Here is an 18,923-nt window from a genome sequence, read left to right on the forward strand (position 1 = left end):
GTGGCTGGCATCATCCCATCAGGACATCCCCCCCAGGTCCCACCTAGAATACAGCGCAATGAGAGAGTCTTGGAGTTTGGAGCAAGAATAGACCCAGAGATTAGACAGCAGCTGGAGGGGGTCTGCATGTGTGACATCTCCTTTTTCAGGGGGAAATGGTGAGCATCGTGAGCCAAAGCTGGCTCAGGTTTGGGAGGGTGGAGGGGGTTCCTCAGAACAGTGGTTTGGGAAATAATGAACTTGTCAGAATCTACTTTCAAAGAACATGCTGCTGTCCACTATTCTCAAAAGACATGTGGGGTGTCATGGGGGAGCCAGAAGTCCCCCAAGTGTGATGTAGGATGTAGGGGAGAAGGGACACAGTGAGGGAGCTGGTATCTAACTGCTCGATGTTTTATTCAGCTGGAGGGTTGAGATCTGCACAAAATGCAGCAGTTTCCTCCTTCAGGATTAAATTACTGCTTTTCAAAAGCTGCCAGAGCCCTGCTAACTGTTCCTTTTGTTGTCATCTTTTCTCAGCCAAGTTGCTGGCCCTTTGCCACCTCCCACCCCCTGCCTCCATGGGCTCGGGACCTGCGGACAGGCTCTGTGAGACTACAGAAGGCTCAGCTACAGAGCAGCAGGATTGTTCAGACCAAAAAGGAACCAGGGAGAGAGCAGCTGGCCAGGTGGCTTGGGGTGTGCCCAGATGGAGCACTCAGTGCCAGGCCCCTGTTCCATGGGGAGGGCGGCCTTGGCATCAGATTTCAGTGGGCCTTGGCAGGTCAGCGGCAGGAATGTGCAAAGGGAGGAAATTCCATTTTGCACGGCCAGTGTTTGCCAGTGTCCTGACAGCTAGCTCAGTTGGCATTTGCAGGTTTCATGAACCGAAGGTTGATGATGGTTGCTTGGGTCCAAAGTACATGGAAATGTTCTTGACCTCCTCTGGGATCCTTCATCTAATAATCATGACTGCTTTCCCCGACATTTAATAGGGATTTTTCCATACCTGCCCACTTCTTAAAAGTTACAGCAATTTCATTACACAGCTGTTCCATGTATATCAGGAAAAAATGAACCAAATAAAATAATTTTATGAATAAATAAGTACCCCTTAAGCAACACAGGGAATCTGATGCAAATATCATAAGGGAAATTTAAGAATTTGCTACTGCAGTCTAGGGCTCTGGAAAAAATGAATCTCAGTGTATGCTCAAAAACTGCCAGTCTTCTGAATTTTTAGTGGAGGCTTCTCACAGGAGCCTCTGAGGAGCAGTTTCTGAAATGCTGATTCACTGTGTGAGACTTAAAATCAGGACATATTTATACAGCCTCTATTCATAGTACTTGCATTAAGCTTTTAAACCTAGGGTTGGAGAAAACAAGTTTCAGGCAGTGGGCTTTTTCTGTGTAGACCTCCAACCTTTAGGATATTTCTGGCTAGTTATGCAGGGACTTAGTCCAGGCTGAGAGAAAACAGGTGAGGTGTAAATGACTTAAATTTCTGTACATGTGGAGTTTTCATGAAAATTGTGAGGGTAAGTCCACTTCTCAAGTGAAGACCATGGCCTTTCATAGATTCTGAATGTTGTTCTATGCAATAGTATGGAAGCAGTGCCATAGGAGCAGGTCATTGACTCTAAGTCACCTTGGAAACCCGAGCTGCAGCCTGTTGTACAGGGCAAGTGGCAGCTTGTACCAGGGAAGGGAGGGGACGGCTCTTCAGGTATTTATCTGCCTGATAGACATTCACAGTGATAGGGTGAGTGAGTTTGAGTTTAGTTTTTTATTTGGGCTGATAAAATCTTTCTGTTCACTCAGAAGCTGTTAGGTTGACAAGCCAGCCACAGGCTGCAGGTGGGAGAAGATATGGAGCCATCTAGCCGGGTGGGCAGGAAGGACTGCTGGCCTCTCCCCCTGACCCAGACCCCTATTTGCAGTGCCAGGGGCTGGAGTTAGCTAGGAAGAAAACTTTTGCTGGAGGGTTAACTTGGTACTGCATTTTCAGGAAGGACAGTGTGTTATCCATTCTTGCCTCACAGCTGAGGATTTGGAATTGTCTAGAAGAGACCTTATACTTCAGGGTGACTTCAGAGCTCTTCAGATCATTCATTTGGATTCCTCTGCTTTTTTTTTGTTTTAATCTTGAACTTTTAATTAATTTTTTAAGTATATTTTATTATGTTGTTACAGTAGTTCCAATTTTTTTCCCCTTTGCTCCCCTCTGCTCAGTAGCCCCCTTCACTCCAGCAATCCCACCCCTCTTAGTTCATGTCCATGAGTTGTGCATGTAAGTTCTTTGGCTCCACCCTTTCCTATATTATTCTTAACTTACCCCTGTCTATTTTGTACCAACCGATTATGCTTCTTAGTCCCTGTACCATTTCTCCATTTCTCCCCCTTCCCCCTCCCAGTTGATAACCCTCCAAATGATCCCCATACCTATGATTCTGTTCCCATTCTGGTTTGCTTAGTTGGATTTTGTTTTTATTTTTTAGATTCAGTTGTTGATAGTTGTCATTTTAGTGTTCATAGTTTTGATCTTTTTTTCTTAAGTAAATCCCTTTGACATTGCATATAATAATGCTTGGTGATGAACTCCTTTAGCTTTACCTTGTCTGGGAAGTACTTTAGCTGCCCTTCCATTCCAAATGATAGCCTTGCTGGATAGAGTAATCCTGGTGGCAAGTTGCCTTTCATCACATTGAATACTGCTTGTCAGTCCCTTCCTGCCTGCAAATTGTCCTCTGAGAAATCAGCTGATAGTCCTATAGGCACCCCCCTGTAGGGAACTCTCTGCCTCTCTCTTGCTGCCCCCAGGACTCTGTCTTTATCTTTCACCTTTGGCATCTCAATCATGATGCATCCTGGTGTGGTCCCCTCTGGATCCAGCTTGCCTAGAACCGTTCGTGCTTCCCGGACCTGTATGTCCATCTCCTTCGCAAAATTTGGGAAGTTTCCCTCGTTTTTTTCAATTCTTGCTTCCTCATTCTGCACTGGTTGACTGTTTTTTTCTTCCTTATGTTCCAAATCATTGATATGAACCCCGGTTTCCTTCCCTTCACCATTGGTTTTGTGTGGATTTTCCTTCATTTCACTTAGCATAGCCTTCACTTCTTCTCTTATGCGTTTGCTGTACTCAAGCATATCTGTCAAGCCTGTGAGCATCTTTATCACCAGTGTTTTGAATTCTGTGTTTGTTAGGTTGTCTATCTCCTCATCTGTTAGGTTGGCTATCTCTTCGTCGCTTAGTTCTCCCACTGGAACCTTGATCCGTTCCCCTTTTTGGGCCATACTTCTCTGTCTCTTAATTCTGACAGGCTCCTGTGTTTGTTTGCCTCTGCATCCCAGGTAGAGCTGTCGCTCCTGTAAGGGGTGGAGCCTTAGGGATTCGTCAGTACAGGGCAACCTGTTTCACCACGTTGTGGTGCTGTATGTGGGGGAGGAGTCTGAGAGGGAACAATGCCACAGTCCCAGCACTCACCCCTTTTCCAGGCACCTCTCCTACTTCTGCACTGGACTGGTGCTCCTCTAGCTGCTGCCCTGGCCGTTGTTACGAGAGTGGGTGGGTTTGTGGACATTCTAGGACCGTGGAGGCCCTTTAAACAAGCGGACTCTGCTGAGAGACGGGCATATTCTACCTATATCCCAACCCCCACTGGTGTGCACAGTCAGAAGCAATGAGGCTTGATTTTCCCCTGTGCTGGGACCGTGCGCTGCGAGCTCCGGTGAGGAGCTAGAAACACTCCCCAGGTGCCCCTCCTGACTTTTTAAAACATGTGACTTCGCTTTCTGCCAGCCTGTTGCTACTGCTGCTGCTGCTGCCGCCACCACACTGCATCCTCTCTGCCCCTCCTACCTGTCTGGATGAGTATTTCTTCTTTATGTCTTTGTTTGCTGGACTTCCGTGCAGTTTGATTTTCTGGAACTTCTGGTTGTTTCTAGTTTTGAGGTAGTTGTATTCCTTCTTAGTTGTGGAGAGAGATGCAGCGTGTCTGTCTAGCCCAGCATCTTGGTTGGAAGCATCTGGATTCCTCTTCTTTTGTGACTGGTTTCCCAGATGAGATTGCAACTCAGTCCTACAGCTGTAGGTTTGAGTAAGGGACTGCCAGCTCCTGTTACAGCTGTAGCTGGGCTTAGCCAGAAAAACTATGGAGGAGGTCCTATTACTTCAGCCATTAAAATTTCATGTTTCTACCAGGGGTCAGGGATGAGAAATGAACTCTGCTCCCATGGGTTTATATGAAAGTCCACGTTTTACTCCTGTCCTCTTGCCAGATTTGCACAACTGTTTAACAGATCAAAGCATTAGCATTTTCTGCTTCAGGAAAACCTCCATCATCAGTCTTTTTTATGTGGTCTTAAAGTAGATAGTTCATTTTGCAATCTCTTCCACACAGTAGTCAGCCACTTTTTAGAATGTAATTAGTCTTCTGATCCTAGCCATGATGGGGTAATAAATATTGGATTTAGTATCCTTTCCTAAACAATTATAATATTGGACAAAATATATGAAGCAACTGTTTTCAAGAACGGAATAATACTCAGGGCAGGTCTGTGATCCAAACTGAAGTATGTAAGGCAAGCTGCACATTCATCCTGGCTTTCTGTTGGGGAGTGCCTTCAAAACCAAGGCACAAGGAAGCAAACAGCAAACAGCAAGTTGAGCAAAAGAAAGAGATCCAAACTGGAGGGTCTTGAGGCAGCTGGAATTGTGGGACAGGGTACTGAAGGGAAGGGTTTTGAGCAGAGGAGGGACTTGAAATATTCAAAGTATTCCCCTAGAATCTTGCCTAAATACTAAGCATGTTTACACAGGAAAAGACTCTTAGAGGCTTGGCAGAAAACAACTACTGGGGGTGCAGGTGAGGGGTGGCTAGTGAGCTGGACAGAGATTCTTGAGGTCGCACAGCACTGGGAGACTTAATTTTAACCTGCCAGAATGAAGAGACCTTGCTGAACACCTTGAACTTTCACCTAAGACCACAGAAAAGCCACACATTAGGGGTTGGGTTATCCTAGTCTAGAGTAAGGACCACACTAAATCCATTATAACAAAACCTAAAAACAAGCCTTGTTAGGATAAGGATGACATGCCAGTCAACTACCAGTTTGCCAGAATAAATCTCAACACTCTTTAAACAATGTATTATCTGCAATATCCAACATACAGTAAAAAAATCACTAGACAGGCAGGACACTATGGACCAATAACTAAGAAAAAGGTCAGTAGATACAAATCCATACAAACATATGAGTGAACAGATAGGAATTTCAGCAGAAGAATGGAAATTTAAGAAACAAGCGAATGAAAATCCTAGAACTGAAAAATACAGTTATCTTAAATGAAAAATTTACTAGCTAAATCTAACAGCAGTTTGGGTACTGTAAAAGAAAAATTACTCTTTCACATCGTCTTTTAATATCTCTTCCTTTGCTTTAGCTGTATTCCAACTAATTCACTATTCTTTGTCTTTTACTTTTTATTCTTTTTATATTTTTACTTTATTTTTATTTTAAATCTCACATTGTACCCTTCCCTTGCCTTACTCCATTTTGTCTTCTTCCTGTACTTTCTTATTTTCATTGTAAACTTTATTTTCCCACATGCTGTGCCTTGTTCCTATTCCTTACTCTATTTCTCCTCTATCCTCTCAAAATCATTCTTCCTTTGTTTAGTCAGCTCACATTCTTTTTCCCCTCTTATAATATTCTTATTTCCTTTCTACTTTTATAAATTGTGGCTTGTTGGGCTTGGATATTATGGTTATTGCTCTTCTCAATTGTGTTCCTACTTGTTCTTTATTTTCTTTATTTCAAATCTCATAGGTTACTCTCCCCCTGTCTCACTCCATTTTGCCTTCCTCCTGCTCTTGCTTATTTGAGTTTGGAATTTTATTTTTTTGCTCTCTTAGCATGGATTCTATTCCTTACTTTTATTGTTTCTCCTCCTTCTATCCTTTCAAAATCATTTTTCTTTACCGTAGACATCTCATATTTACTTTTCTCTTTTGTAGAATATCTTATTTCCTCTCCACTTTTATTAATCTTTCCTCAGCTATCATTTTATTTACCCTGTGGTGATTTTTCTGCAATTTTGTTTGCTTTGGTTCGCTATTTTTTAAATTTTATTTCAAACCTCATATTATACTCTTCCCTTTTCTCACTCATTTTGGCATCACCCTTCTCTGTTTAACTTACATTTAAATTTTTATTTTTGCCCTTTCTTCACTTTCTATTTCCTACTCTTATTATTTCTTCTTTTTCCTTCTCAAAATTATTTTACTCTCCTTTAGTCATCTTATATTCCTTTTTTCCTATCTTAATCTCTTTCCAACTTTATTAATCTTTGCTCAATTGCTGTTGATATTGCTGAAGTGGTGGGGGTATTTTTGCTGGCATGAGTTTGGTTTTCTGGGTAATATTGCTTTGTTAACAGGCAGCTATACAACAGCATACAAGACATGGTGGGAGTTGTGACTTCCAGCCAGCCAGCCACGGGGAGGATGTATGAACAAAGGACCCATCAATAATCAAAGCCCAAGCACAATAAGAGAGTCCACATAAACTGAATAAAGGGCCACCCTAGAGTATCCAGATCAGGAGATCAAAGAGACTGCACCACTGAGTCCCACAGAACACCTATCACAGAAATCCAACCTGTGAAGACAGGCAGGCAAAGCAGAGCACTCTGAGATGCAGAAACAAACAAAAAGAGTCACCTAAAATGGGGGGACAAAGAAATAATCCAAAATGGAAAGGGAAGGTGGAATGAAAAAGAACTAAATGAAATTGAGGCAAGCAATCCATCAGACACAGCATTCAAAATAATGGTTATAAGGATGCTTGAGGAACTCAGTGAAAACTACAAGGAACTTTATGGGAGCTACATGGAATTAGTGGGGACTACAGAAGCATGAAAATGGACATAGAAACTATCAATAAGTTCCAGGAAGAAATGAAGACTACAATGCCTGAAATGAAAAATACACTAGAAGGAAATAAAATCAGACTAGATTAAGCAGAGAACAAAATCAGCAAGCTGAAAGACACAGTAAGAAGAGATAGAGCAACAAAATGGAAAAAAAAAAACTCAGAAAGAATGAGGATAGTTTAAGGGAGCTTCAGGACAACAGGAAATGTAACAATATTTGCATCATAAGAATATCAGAAGGAGAAGAAAAGAAGCAAGGGATAGAAAACCTGTTTGAAAAAATAATGACAGAAAACTTCCCTAACCTGGTGAGGGGAAAAATCACACAAGTTCAAGAAGCACAGAGGGTCCCAATCAAGATGAACCCAAAAAGGCCTACTCCAGAACACATCATAATTAAAGTGGAAAATTTTAAAGACAAAGAGAGAATCTTAAAGGCAGCAAGGGAGAAAGAGCTATTAACATACAAGGGAGCTCCGATAAGGCTGTCAGCTGATTTCTCAACAGAAACATTAAAAGCTAGATCCAAGATGGTGGAGGAGTAAGTGAGAGCTGTGCTGACCTCCTCCCAGGATCAGTCTGGAATTGCAGCTGAATTATAGACAGGTCATCTGGAATGACCAACTGAGCAGTGACTGGAGAGAAGACTTATAACCACGGACAGACAGAAGAAGCCACTTCATCACAGTGTGACCAATACAGAGTTGGAAGGATATATGAGAGGCTTGGCTGGGCTCCCACGGGTGGCAGCTGAAGTGCTGGAGGGATATTTAAATGGCCAGGGGTTCCCCCTGAGAAGTGTGGGGTCTTAAACCCCGGGCTTGGCCCCACAGCATACAGCACCAGAGCTGGAAACGCACCCAGATCATTTCCAGCTGTGAAAAGTGGCAGGGTTTCTGCCTGCCAGAGACAGATGGCTGAAGATGCAGAGAGCCTTTTAAAGGGCCAATACACAAAATTTCATTTGCAGCCACTTACCCTGGGCTCCAGCAAAGAGGGGCATAGTGGACTAGAGACACTTGAGGCAAGTTTGGGGATGGAGGCTATGGGGAGAGAACTGAGGGAGTGGCTGATCTGATGGGATCCCTGTGCTGAGTCATTCCCCCGTACTGCAGGAGCCATCTTGCCCAGGCAGACCACTCCTCTCCAGGTGACATCAGCCTGAAGGTAAGCAATAGCCCCACTCACAGTAATTACTCTACTCCATCCTGTGGTGCTTAAGCCTGACTTCTGACTACAGATTGACTAGGTTAAGAACTGAAGGAGACAGCCACAGACTGCGGATAGCTGGTAATCTCCAAAAGGCTGCATAGACCCAGACTGGGGCGCAATCTGAAATTACCAGGGGCAGGTCTAGAAAAACAAGACAGTGTAAAACTAGATTCTACGGAGGCAAATTCCACTGTGGTCTTCTTAAAGATTTGCCTTATTTTCTCTCCTGCACAGTTTTTAAACATCCATTCTTTTCCTTCAAGTTTGATCTGATTAGGTCACTAGTTTTTATATTGTAGTCTATTTGTAATCTTATATTTTTACCTTCCCTTCCCTTAATCCATTTTATCTTCTTTCCTTTTCTTATTTTCATTTCAACATTTATTTACTTGCTTGCTACAACTTAATATCCCACACTCTTACAAACTCTTCCCCTCCAGCCTCTCAAAACCACTTTTCTTGTCATTAGTCATCTCACATTCTTTTTCCTGATCTTAAAATACTCTTATTCTCTCTCCATCTTTATCAGTCTTTGCTTGTTGGTTGTGAATGTGGTGGTCACTGTTGCATTTCTTCAATTGTATTTCTAGATCTTCACTATTTCTGTATTTCAAATCTCAAATTTTACTGTTCTCCTCTCCTGCTCCATTTTGCCCTCCTCCTGCCTTTTCTTTTTTCAATTTAAATTTTAACTTTTCCCTGTCTTAGCCTGGTTTCCATTCCTCACTCTTAGTATTCCTTCACCCTCTATCCTCTCAAAATCACTTTTCTTTCCTCTACTCATCTCTAAAGCTTTTCTTTCTTTCTCTTTTCCCTCTTATTCCCATCCCAACTATATTTGTCTTTGCTGTTGTTGATTTTTCTGTTTAAACTTAATACAATACACTTTCCTTCTTTTACTTCATTCCATCTTCTTCCCTCCCTTTTTTATTTATGATGTAAATTTTATTTTCTTTCTCTTTTCGCCTTGTCTCTATTCCCTACCCGTAGTATTGCTTCTCCTTCTATTCTGTCAAAGTCATTATTTTTTAGTCACCTCATACTTGTTTTTCCTTTCTTATGATAGTCTCAATCCCTTTACATCTTTATTAATATTGGCTCATTTGCTGTTGATAGTGTGGTTGTGTGTGGGGGGTTATTTTTGCATGTGTGGGTTTGTTTCCTGGCATGTTTGGTTTTGTTCTGGCAGGAACTTTACAACAACATACAAGACCTGGTTGGCAGAGTGACTCTCAGTCAGCTGGAGGGAGAGTCCCACCAAGGAATGACCCAACAACAACCAAAACCCAATTACAACCAGAGAGCCCACATAAACAGCATAAAGGGCATTCCAAGGACATCCAGCTCAGGAGATCAAGGAGACTTCACCACTGAGTCCCACAGGTCTCCTACTACAGAAGCTCATACCATGAAGACAGGGAGTCAAAGCAGATCAATAGAAGGCTCAGAAACAGACTAGAAAAGTCACCAAAAATGGGGACAAAGAAACAACTCTCATTTGAAAGGAAAGGAGGAATCCCCAGAAAGAGTGCTAAATAAAACAGAGGCATACAAAGTATAAGACATTGATTTGAAAATAATGGTTATAAGGATCTTCAAGGAGCTCAGTGAGAACTACAAAGAACTCCAGGGAAGCTACAAGGAACTTACTGAGAACCACACCAGCATGAAAAAGGACATAGAAACTCTCAAAGCAGCCAGCAGGAAATGAAGAATACCATATCTGAAATCAAGGAGACAATGAAGGAATTAAAAGAAGACTATAGGAAACAGAGGATCGAATCAGCAAGCTGCAGGATAAGGTAGAAAAAAATTCCCAGACAGAGCAACAAAATGGAAAATAACTGAAAAATAACAAAGAGGGTTTAAGAGAGCTTCAGGAAAACATGAAACAGAATAATATCCACATAATATGGGTACCAGAAGAAGAGGAGGGGCAAGGGATAGAAAACCTGTTTGAAAAAGGAATGACAGAAAACTACTCTAACTTGGTGAGGAAAAAAGTCATCCAGGTTCAGGAAGCATAGAGGGTTCCAAAAATATGAACCCAAGAGGTCCACTTCAAGACACATCATAATTAAAATGGTAGAACTTAAAGACAGAGAATCTTAAAGGGAGCAAGGGAGAGACAGCTAGTAAAAGGCAAGGGATCTCCAATAAGGCTATCAGCTGATTACTCAACAGAAACACTACAAGCCAGAAGGGAATGTCAAGAAACATTCCAAACAATAGGAAGCAAAGGCCTACAACCAAACCTACCCAGCAAAGCTCTCATTTAAAATGTAAGGTGAAATATGGGGTTTCCCAGACCAAAAAAAAAAAAAAAAAAAAAAAAAAATGGCTAAGAGAATACATCTTCACCAAACCAGCATTGTTAAGAGATGCTAACGAAATTGCTTTAAGAATATGAAAAAAAAAAGAGAGAGGACTTCGAGCCAAGATAAAGACCTAGATAGACACACTGCATCTCCCTCCACAACTAAGAAGGAATACAACTACCTCAAAACTAGAGACAACCAGAAGTTCCAGAAAATCGAGCTGCATAGAAGTCCAACAAAGAAAGATATAAAAAATAGATACAGTATTCCCTCACTTCTCGTGGGTATTATGTTTCAGACCCACCCCCTGCGAAGTAGGAACCTTACATTTATTCTACACTATTAAACCTACATAACTTTAACAACATACATATACAGTACTGCAAAATCCCACGATATAGCAAAAAATCCGTGATAAATAATTAAATATAATATTTTTTAAAATCCTGCAAAACAGTGAGGCCACAATAAGTGAACCATGATATAGCAAGGGACTACTTTACTCATCCAGACAGGTAGGAGGGGTGGAGCTAGGACAGAGAGGAAGAGTGTGCTGGTGGCTGTGGCAGCAGCAACAGCTGCTGCAGTGGAAGGCAGGCAGAAAGCACAGTCGTACATTTTAGAAAGTAGGAGAGGACACCTAGGGAGCACTCCCAGCACCAGATCAGACCGCACAGCTCACGGTCCCCGCCCCAGGGAAACAAAGCCTCATTGCTTCTGACTGTGAACATTAGTGGGTGTTGGGGTGAAGGAAGAAACTGCCAGTCTCTCAGCAGAGTCCCCTTGTTTAAAGAGCTCCCACTGTCCTAGAACATCCACAGACCCACCCATTCTGGGAATGATGGCCAAGGCAAGAGCTAGAGGGGTTTCAGTCCCATACAGGAAATGGGAGAAGTGCCTGGAAAAGGGGCGAGTACCGAGCAAGTGTCATTGTTCTCTCTCAGACCCCTCCCCAATGCAGCTCCACAATGGGGTGAAATAGGTCACCCTGTACTGATGAAAACCTAAGGCTCTTCCCCTTACAATGTAACAGGTGCGACAGCTCTACCTAAGACACAGAGGCAAACAACACAGGAGCCTCTCCAGATGAGGACACAGAGAAGTATGGCCCAAAAGGGGGAATGGATCAAGGTTCCAGTGGGAGAACTAAGTGACAAGGAGATAGCCAACCTAACAGATGCAGAGTGCAAAATACTGATGATAAAGATGCTCACAGGCTTGACAGATATGTTTAAGTATGGCAAACTCATAAGGAAAGAAGTGAAGGCTATGATAAATGAAACAAAGGAAAATCCACACAAAACCAGTGGTGAAGGGAAGGACACATGGGTTCAAATCAATGATTTGGAATATAAGGAAGAAAAAAAACGGTCAACCAGTACAAAATGAGGAAACAAGAATTGAAAAAAATGAGGAGAGGCATAGAAACCTCTGGGACAACTTTAAACGTACCAACATTTGAATCATAGGGGTGCCAGAAGGAGAAGAGGGAGAGCAAGAAATCAGAAGTTTATGTGAAAAAATAATGAAGGAAAACTTCCCAAATTTGGTGAAGGAAATAGACATACAAGTCCAGGAAGAACAGAGAGTCCCAAACAAGCTAGACCCAAAGAGGACCACACCAAGACACATCATAATTAAAATGCCAAAGGTTCAAGATAAAGAGAAACTCTTAAAAGCAGCAAGAGAAAACCAGAGTTACCTACAAAGGGGTGCCTATAAGACTCTCAGCTGATTTCTCCAAAGAAACTTTGTAGGCAAGAAGGAACTGGCAAGAGGTATTCAAGGTGATTAAAAGCAAGGACCTACAACCAATATTACTCTGTGCATCAAAGCTATCATTTAGAATGGAAGGGCAGATAAAGTGCTTCCTAGACAAGATAAAACTAAAGGAGTTCATCATCGCCAAGCATTATTATATGAAATGTTAAAGGAACTTAGAAAAAGAAGATCAAAACTATGAACATTAAAATGATAACAAACTCACAACTATCAACAACTGAATGTAAAAAATAAAAACAAACTAAGCAAAAAACCAGAACAGGAACAGAATCATAGGTATGGAGATCTTTTGGAGGGCTATCAGCTAGAAGAGGGAAGGGGGAGAAATAGGGAAATGGTGCAGGGACTAGAAGCATAATTGGTGGTTACAAAATAGGGGGGAGTTAAGAATAATATAGGAAAGGGCAAAGTCAAAGAACTTATGCACGACCCATGGATATAAACTAAGGAGGGTGGGATTGCTGGAGGGAAAGTGGGTACTAAGAAGAGGAGCAAAGGGAAAAGAAATTGTGATAATTGTAACAACATAATTAAATATACTTAAAAAGAAAAAGAGAGAGAGAGAGGAACACAGGTACAGAGGGGAAAAGTGGCAATGAATAAGTACCTATCAATAATAACCTTAAATGTAAATGAATCAGATGTTCCAGTCAACAGACATAGGGTGGCTGAATGGATAAGAAAACATGACCCATGAATATGCTGTCTACAAGAGACCACCTAAGAACAAAAGACGTACACAGACTGAAAGTGAAGGGATGGGAAAAAATATTCCAAGCAAATGTACATGAAAAATAAGCAGGGGTAGCAATACATATATCAGACAAAATAGATTTCAAAACAAAGGCCATAAAAAGAGACAAAGAAGGACACTGTATGATAGTAAAGGGAACAATCCATCAAGAGGACATAACCCTTGTAAACATATATGCACCCAACATAGGAGCACCCAAATATATAAGGAAAACCTTGGAAGACTTCAAGAAAGATATCAACAGCAACACACTCATAGTAGGGGATTTCAACACCCCATTGTCAACAGGGATAAATCTTCTAAGCAAAGAACACTAAGGATATTGTGGCATTGAACAACACTCTAGATCAAATGGACTTAATTGATATATATAGAACCTTTCACCCCAAAGAAGCAGGATACACATTCTTCTCAAATGCACATGGAACATTTTCAAAGACAAACCACATGGTAGGACACAAACAAGCCTCAACAAATTCAAGAAAATTGAAATCATATCAGACATCTTCTCGGATCATAGTGGCTTGAAACTAGAAACCAACTTCAAGGTAAAAACTCAAACACATTCAAATACATGCGGACTGAATAACATGCTATTAAATAACAAATGGATTAATGAGGTCAAGGAAGAAATCAGAGTTTCTGGAAAAAAATTAAAATGAACACACAACTGTTCAAAACCTATGGGAACTCCGCGAGAGGAACGTTCATAGCAATACAGGCATACCTAAAAGAGATAGAAAAATTTCAAATTACCAACCTAACCCTACATCTACAAGACCTAGAGGAACAACAACAAACAAAGCCCAGAGTAAGTCAAAGGAAGGAAATAATCAAGATCAGAGAGCAGAATTAAATGACATAGAGACTACAAGAACAATTCGAAGGATCAGTAAAACCAGGAACTGGTTCTTTGAAAAGACAAACAAAATTGACAAGCCTTTAAGCAGACTCATCATGAAAAAAAGAGGACCCAAATAAATAAAATCAGAAATGAAAGAGGAGAAATCACAACCAATACCACAGAACTAAAAAGGATTGTAAGAAATTACTGCGAACAACTGTATGCCAAGAAATTTGACAACCTGGGTGAAATGGACACATTTCTGGAAACATATAATCTTCCAAAACTGAATCCAGAAGAAGCAGAAAGCCTGACTAGACCAATAACAGCTAGTGAAATTAAGCAGTAATCCAAAAACTCCCAGCACACAAAGGCTCTGGACTGGATGGCTTCGCAGGGTGAATTTCACTAGACATTTAAGGAAGAACTAACTCCTATCCTTCTCAAACTATTCCAAAAAATTCAAGGAGAGGGAAGACTCCCAAACTCTTTTTATGAGGCCAGTGTCACCCTAATTCCAAAATCAGGTAAAGACACAACAAAGAAAGAAAACTACAGGCCAATATCTGATGAAACGAGATGCTAAAATTCTCAACAAAATATTGGCAATCCAGATCCAGCAATACATTAAAAAGATCATACACTATGATAAGTGAGATTTAATCCAGGGATGCAAAGATGGTACAATATTCACAAATCAATAAACATAATACACTATATAAACAAAACGAAGGACAAAAACCACATGATAATATCAATAGATACTGAAAAAGCATTTTATAAAACCCAGCACCCATTTATCATAAAAACACTCAGCAAAGTGGGAATAGAGGAGCATACCTCAATATAATAAAAACCATATACAAGAAACCTATAACCAATATTATACTCAATGGGCAAAAACTAAAAGCTTTCCCCTTAAGATAGGACCAAGATAAGTGTGTCGTTTTCACCTCTCTTATTCAACGTAGTACTGGAAGTCTAGCCACAGTGATCACACGAGAAAAAGAAATAAAAGGCATCCAAACTGGAAAAGAGGAAGTAAAATTTCTGTTTTGCAGACATAATAGTGTACATAGAAAACACTATAGTCTCCACCAAAAAACTACTCAACCTAATAGGTGAATTTGCAAAATAGTAGGATACAAAGTCAATATTCAGAAGTCGATGGCATTTTTGTACATCAACAGTGAAATATCAGAAAGAGAAGCTAGGAAAAACATTCAATTTGCTGTAACAACAAGTAAAATAAAGTACCGAGGTATAAATTTAACCAAGGAGGTAATAGACCTTCCCTTGGAAAACTATAGAACACTGAAGAAAGAAATTAAGGAAGATACAAATAAATGGTAGCATATACCATGTTCATGGATTGGCAGAGTTAACATCATTAAAATGTCCATACTACCCAAAGCGATCTATAGATGCAACACAATTGCTACTAAAATACCAATAATATATTTCAGAGATCTGGAACAAAATTCCAAAAATTTATATGGAGCCCAAAATGATGCTGAATAGCCTCAGCAATCTTGAGAAAGAAGAACAAAGTAGGAGGGATCACAATACCTGAAATCAAACTCTACTACAAGGCCACTGTAATCAAAACAGCCTGGTACTGGCATAAGAACAGATACAAATATCAGTGGAATAGAATAGAGAGCCCAGAAATAAACCCCAATCTCTATAGTCAATTAGTATTTGACAAAGAGGGCAGAGCATAAAATGGAGTAAAAATAGCCTCTTCAATAAATGGTCTTTGGGAGAACTGGACTGGTACATGCAAAAAACAATGAAACTAGACCACCAACTTATACCATATACCAGAATAAACTCAAAATGGATACAAGACATAAATATAAGTTTGACACCATAAAAGTCCTAGAGGAGAACATAGGAAATTTTCAGATATCCCACATGGCAATATTTTGCTGATATATCTCCTAGGGCAATGGAAATAAAGGAAAAAACAAACAAATGGGACTACATCCAGTTAAAAAGCTTCTGCATGGCTAAAGAAAACATCATCAAAATGAAAAGGGGGTTTATCTTTCTGGTGTGGAATCCTGGGCCATGCTGTCTGGCCTGGGGCTGGGATCACTCGCTCCTTCCCGATTTTTATCCACCACACGTGGATGTGGGACCATCCATTCTGCTGCCACTGCCACTTAAGCCACACTGCCTCTCCACCCCATGCCTGTGACTCCGCCCCTCCTACCCATCTGAATAAATGTCGGACTTCAACATAACTTAATTTTCTGACAGTTCTGGTTGCTATTTGTTTTTGAGATCTGATTGTAATTCTTTCTTTCTATGGTTTCTCTAGGAGGTGAAGCATGTCTCCCTACACCTCCATCTTGACCAGAAGTCCCCAATATTTTACATCTATAAGAGGAATCTACTGAACAAAATAAACTAATGAATAAAATAGAACCACAGACATGGAAACATGGAACAGACTGACAGTGACTGGGGTGGGGTGGGGAGGCAGATAATGGTGGAAAGAAGGGGAAGCGACTAGTCAAAGAACATGTATGAATGACCCATGGACATGGACTACTGTGTAGGAATTGACTGTGGGTGTCGGGGGTGGGTGGACAGATGAGGGCAAAGGGTGAAAACTTGGGACAACTGTGATAGAATAACAATAAGAAACTATTAAAAATTAATAAGTAAAAACTACCACTTTGGGATGTCTACAAAAAAAGAAGAAAAATCAGTGAACTTGAAGATAGATCAATACAAACCATTTAAACTGATGTATAGAGTGAAAAATACTGGGAAAAAAATGAGCAGGGCTTCAGTGACATATGAGGGATGAAATACTACGTAGTCTAAAATTGAATAATTGGAGTTCTAGAAGAAGAGAGATTAGGGGAGAAAAATATTTGAGGAATTTCCCCAAATTGATGAAAAAAGATCTCAACCTACAGATTCCAGAATTTCAAAGAGGTCCAAGCATGGTAAACTGAAAGTAAACCACATCCTGGCACACCAGAGTTAAATTGCTGAAAACAAAGTTAAATTGCTAAAAACAAAAGATACAAAATAAAACACTAAAGCAGCCAGAGGAAAGAAGGGAGGTACAAAAATAAGGACACAGTTGACTTCTTATCAAAAACAATGTTACCAGAAAAGAGTGAGACATCATCTTTGAAGTTCTGGAAAAAAAAACTTTCAAAAATAAGTATGAAACAAAGACATTTTCAGATTAATGAAAGTTAGGAGAAATTGTTTCCTATAGATCTGCAATATGAGAATCATTAAAGGGAAGTCTTCAGCCTGAAGGTAAATGACACCATATAGGATATATGAGCCATATGAAAGAATGAAAAATGCCAGAAATAAGAAATATGTGGTAACTATAAAAATTAATTTTCTCATTGGTGACCAAAAACAAAATAATAGCAACTTACTGTGGAGTTTCTTATATGGCAGTAAAATGTGTGACAAAGTATAAGAGGAAGGTAAATGAAAGAATACAGACAAGCAATAGAGAAAAATCAGTGAAAACAAAAATTGCTTCTTTAAAAAGATTAATGAAATTGATAAATCCGTAGGATTAATCAAGAGAAAAGAGGAAACCAAATTGCCAACACCAGGAATGAAAGAGGGCCTGCTACTACACATTTTATAGACAAGGATAATATGGGATACCAAGAACTATTTTATGTCACAAAGTTTAATAAATTAACACATTCCTTGAAAAACAAATTATCAAAATTGATATGAAGAAACCTGAATAGCCCTAAATTTGATTTTTTAAACAGATTTTTTAACTAGAAATATTCCCACAAAGAAAACTCCATGCCCAAATGGCTGCACTGGTAAATTTTAGGAAAAAATTTAATGAAGAGATGGCACTAATTACACAAACTTTCACAGAGGAGAAGGAAAGAGGAAACACTTCCCAATTAATTTTAGGAGGCCAGTATGACCCTGATTTTAAAAAAGGAAAAGAATTTACAGACCAATATTCCTCATGAACATAGGGATACAAAAAATATATATATACTAGCACATGGAATACAGCAATATATAAAGTATCTCATCAAGAAGTGGGGTTTATCCTGGGAATGCACGGTTGGCTTAACATCTGTAACTCAATGAATGAAATGCACCACATTAACTGAATAAAAAGAAAAATATATGGTTCATTGAGTAGATGCAGAAAAAAAAAATTTGACAAAATTCACAGCCTGTTTATGATTAAAAACTCGTAGCAAACTCAGGAGAAAAGGAAAAATCCACAATTTGTTAAAGGACATCTTCTAGAAATATGCAACTAAAATTACATTCTAAACTGTGAATCAGCGAATGTTCTCCGCCTTGATCAGGAATAAGGCAAGGAAGTCTGCTTTCACTACTTTGAAGAGCACAGTACTGACGTCCCAGTCAGTGCAATAGGGCAACAAAAACAAATGAGAGGCATAAAGGTTGGAAAGGAGGAAGTGAAGTTGTCTTTATTTGCAGAAGACATAATTCTGCAATAAATGCTACTAGGGCTAATAAGTGCACTTAGCAAGGTCAGGATATATGGTCAATGTGCAAAAATTAATCATATTGAAATATACTAGCTAGAGTAATTGGAAAATGAAATTAAACTATAAGTCACATTGTGCCGGCCCTCTGGTTGGCACCCTCATGGCATCTTACTTCACTCAGAATAAAATTCCAAGTCGTGTCCATGTGCTACAAGGTTCTCTTGCTGTGTACACTCCTCCTCCCACAGTACACATCTCTCATCTCTCCACGATCACCCCTGGCTCCTTCTGCTGTGCTCACAGCCTTGGCATTTGCTCTCCCCTGTGCCTGCCCACTTTTCCCCGACACACCCCACTGCTCACTCCCTCACTCATTTGGGAGTATGCTCAACTGTCCCTTTCTCAGAGGTCTTCCCTGGTCACTTTATGTAAAGTAGTACCTTCTTCACCTCATTCTGTTTTCTAAAGCTTTCAGCACCACCTGGCATGCTGGATATGTTTGTTTTTTGGCTCTCTTCCCCATTAGAACATGAGAACAAAGATGTTGGTTGTACTTGTTCATGGCAGACTCTGCAGTGCCTAACACAGTGCTTGGAGCTGTGCAGCTGTCAACATA

The sequence above is a fragment of the Furipterus horrens genome, unplaced genomic scaffold (genome assembly GCF_987537825.1).
Source record: "Furipterus horrens unplaced genomic scaffold, mFurHor1.1.pri manual_scaffold_6, whole genome shotgun sequence".
NCBI classification, from domain to species: Eukaryota; Metazoa; Chordata; class Mammalia; order Chiroptera; family Furipteridae; genus Furipterus; species Furipterus horrens.